A 4007-nucleotide genomic window follows, 5' to 3' on the forward strand; every position below is an offset into this window, starting at 1 on the left:
TTATTGACCAAATGTTCATTCAGTATCTTCTTTGTATAAAAGAAGTAGATTTTGTGGGATGGGGGAGGTGGGGTGGAGGTGGGGTGGAGATGGGGGTGTCAGGGGCTAAAGATAAATCAGACAGGGTTCCACCTTTGGAAGCTTCCTGTTCATGAAGAGGAATCATTCTAGTACAAGACAGAGACACGGGGAACACGGACAGTCCTGGGGGCACCAGAGGAGAGGCATGTTCAGCTTTGAGAATAGAATGAAGGAAGGTTTCAGGTGAGACCTGAAGCAAAGCTGATACTTGAACATGCAGCTTTGAGGAAGTAGAAAGGAACAGAGGAAGAATCTCAACAAAAGTAGAAAAGTGCCTGTGAGCCGAGGAGAGTGAGTAAATGGCCAGAGTACCAGGTGCACAAACAAGCCTTGAAAATCATCTATTCACAAATACTAAGTGAGCAATTCTCTTAGTGTATGTCTGGCACTCTGGAGTACTGAGAAGACAGAAGTGAACAAAACAAGATCTCCACTCTCACAGAGTTATATTCTAGCTGGGGAAGACAAACATTGATAAAAAAAAAAATGTAGTGTATTACATGGTTTAAAATTATGTAAGGATAGGGGTTACAGGAAGGGTTCAGAGGAATTTCCTCAATAAAATAACTTTGTTTTTTGAAATGGGGTCTCACTCTGTCGCCCAGGCTGGAGTGCAGTGCAGTGGCACAATCATGGATCACTGCAGCCTCCACCTGCCAGATTCAGGCGATCCCTTCTGCCTCAGCCTCCCAAGTAACTGGGACTACAGGCACAGGCCACCACGTCCAGCTTATTTTTCTATTTTTTGTAGAGAAAGGGTCTCACTATGTTGCCCAAGCTGGTCTCAAGTTCCTGGGCTCAAGCCATCCTTCCACCTTGGCCTCCCAAAGTCCTGCGATTACAGGACTGAGCCACTGCACCTGGCTGATAAGGTAACTTTTGAGCAGACACCTAAAGTATGTGAAGGGTACATGAAGTGTGTATCTTTGAGACTTACAATCCAAGCAGAGACCCTGAGGCAAGACCTGTCTAGTATGGGTGGGGAAAGAGAAGGCCAGGATGGCTGGGCAAAGGTGAAGGAGGCAGGAGATGGATACTAGAGAGTTGGCCCAGGCGGAGGGTGTCCTGCCATATTCTCAGGGCTTGTCTGACAGAGTTAGAATTCGGGATTTCCTTTGAATCAGATAAGAACACTCTGGAGGGTTTAGAGCAGAGAAGTGGCATGACCAAACTGCATTTTGAGATGAGTACTATAACTGCTGTGTAAAAGATAGACAAGAGATGGTAAGCATGGAATCTGAGAGACCAATGAGAAGACCACAGCAACAGGACAGACAAGAACAGTGCGGAAAAGAGATGATGGTGGCATGAAGGAGGAGTAAGTTGTGAATGTGAATCTTCTAAGGGCAAGAAAAGGTTTAAAACACCATTCGTAGAGTGCTTATTCTTAGTTTGAATTCTTTATTTACAAAGTTTAGCTTACACAGCTGCAAGTTAGTTTGACCCTGACACTCATAATATTCAAAATGTACAACTATCAAAGTTAACTGCGATTCCTCTGAAGTCCCAGCTATCATGTTAACCTCTGCAAGCAGGACAAGAAATGATTGCAATGGTGTTACAGCTGATTTGACTATAGCATTAGTGACATTGTCGCTATGGACATTCTCACCCAGGGCTTTGAAACTGCAGTTCTCTCCAGTCACAGCTAAAATGAGAACTCAGGTTAAAAAGCCAACTGCACTCCTCTGTTCCTATAACTACCATTAACCATTAAAGAAGGAATGTGATCTCTTTGTATAACAGCCACTGCTGGCCGGATGAGTATACAGAGTCCGGGACCGGGCGGCGGCGGAGCCGGGGGACCGCGACAAAGGCTGGGCGGGCCGCAGGCCGGGGCCACTGGCAAAGACTATTACCAGACGCTGGGCCTGGCCCGAGGCGCCTCGGACGAGGAGGTCAAGCGGGCCTACAGCGGCCAGACGCTGCGCTACCACCCGGACAAGAACAAGGAGCCGGGCGCCGAGGAGAAGTTCAAGGAGATCGCCGAGGCCTGCGACGTGCTCAGAGACCCGCGCACGTGCCAGATCTTGACCACTACGGGGAGGAAGGCCTAAAGGGCAGCGGCCCCAGTGGCGGTAGCGACGGCGGTGCCAATGATACCTCTTTCAGCTACACATTCCATGGAGACCCTCATGCCATGTTTGCTGAGTTCTTCGGTGGCAGAAATCCCTTCGATACCTTTTTTGGGCAGCGGAACGAGGAGGAAGGCATGGACATTGCTGACCCATTCTCTGGGTTCCCTATGGGCATGCGTGGCTTCACCAGCATGAACTTTGGCCGCTCCCGCCCTGTCCAAGAGGCCACCCGAAAGAAGCAAGATCCCCCAGTCACCCACGACCTTCGAGTCTCCCTTGAAGAGATCTACAGCGGTTGTCACAAAAAGATGAAAATCCCCCACAAGCGGCTAAACCCCGACGGAAAGAGCATTCAAAACGAAGACAAAATCTTGACCATCGAAGTGAAGAAGGGGTGGAAAGAAGGAACCAAAATCACCTTCCCCAAGGAAGGAGACTAAACCTCCAACAACATTCCAGCTGAGATCGTCTTTGTTTTAAAGGACAAACCACACAATATCTTTAAGAGAGATGGCTCTGATGTGATTTATCCTTCCAGGATCCGCCCCCGGGAGACTCTGTGTGGCTGCACAGTGAACGTCCCCACTCTGGACGGCAGGACCATACCCAGCGTATTCAAAGATGTCATCAGGCCTGGCACACTGCGAAAAGTTCCTGGAGAAGGCCTCTGCCTCCCCAAAACACCGGAGAAACGTGGGGACCTCATTATTGAATTGGAAGTGATCTTCCCTGAAAGAATTCCCCAGATATCAAGAACCGTACTTGAGCAGATTCTTCCAATATAGCTACCTTAGCTCCCCAAGGACTGACCTGGGACCTTTCCAGAGCTCAACGATTTCTGGACCTTTCTACCAGTTGTGGACCATGAGAGGACGCAAGCACCCAGGGAGGGCTTTTGTACTACTGAATGTTTTCCAGAGCATATATTACAATCTTTCAAAGTCATACACTAGACTTAAGTGGTTTTTCAAGCGATAGGGCATCAGGTGGTGGGAACAGCAGGAAAAGGTATTCCAGTCTGCCCCACTGGGTCCGGCAGCCCTCCCGGGATGGGCCCACATCCTCCTACTCCAGCCCCTGTTCAGGGGCAAGAGGCAGACCAGCAGCTGGACTTGATCCTTCTGTGTCCCTTTGCTTCTGGCTGGTAGATAATGTCGACCTGCTGTCGTGGTTCCCAGACCCTGTACACTCCTCCGGTTCTGTTCTGATCACTTCTTAGTTTATTCTGTATTTGTCTCCCATGTCTTGCTCTTCCCTTGAAGAATTCTGTCTTCTCTTTGGCCATCTCAAATTGAGAACCTAAACTATTCCTGCAGAACTGCCTGGCTGGCGCCCACAAGCAATACCTCTTGTCCCAGCAGCACCAAGGGAGCCAGCCTCCGGTGAGTGACTCCAATAAGTGCAGCTACCTCTCCCTTGAGGGTCTGGGAGCCTGGACCCAGCAAGGGCCCTCCTGACCTCTGGCTCTAGTGAAGCTGAATGTCCTCACTTTGCGGGTCACAGTCTTTCCATTTCTGTAAGGCAATCTTGGCACACCTGGGGCTTACCAGTGGCCCGGGTAATTTTTTGTTTCATGGACTATGGACTCTTTCAAAGGGATCTGATCCTTTTGAATTTTGCACAGCCCTAGATATAATCCCTTTTCATAAAAGGGTCTTTGCTTCTGGTTGCAGGAGCACTGTGGAACGTCTGTAAATATGTTTTTATAATTCCATGTATAGTTGGTGCACAGTCAAATAAAACCTGTCCCTAGCAGCCACTGCTCTCCATATAGGGCCATAATGGAATTCCGAGGAAATCTTGGGGAGGGAGGGGGAGTTGGAACAAATATCTGTTCCCTGGAGGCCA

The 4007-nt window shown here is 49.0% G+C and overlaps 1 pseudogene across 1 annotated transcript; it reads left to right on the top strand.

Annotated features, from left to right (window-relative positions):
- Positions 1-1841: 1841 nt before the first annotated feature.
- LOC105535210 lies at positions 1842-3344 on the top strand (annotated as a pseudogene). Its single transcript, XR_001005397.1, has one exon. The product of XR_001005397.1 is annotated as a dnaJ homolog subfamily B member 1 pseudogene (transcript).
- Positions 3345-4007: the final 663 nt, after the last annotated feature.

The sequence above is a fragment of the Mandrillus leucophaeus genome, unplaced genomic scaffold, assembly GCF_000951045.1.
Source record: "Mandrillus leucophaeus isolate KB7577 unplaced genomic scaffold, Mleu.le_1.0 Scaffold143, whole genome shotgun sequence".
Lineage (NCBI taxonomy): Eukaryota > Metazoa > Chordata > Mammalia > Primates > Cercopithecidae > Mandrillus > Mandrillus leucophaeus.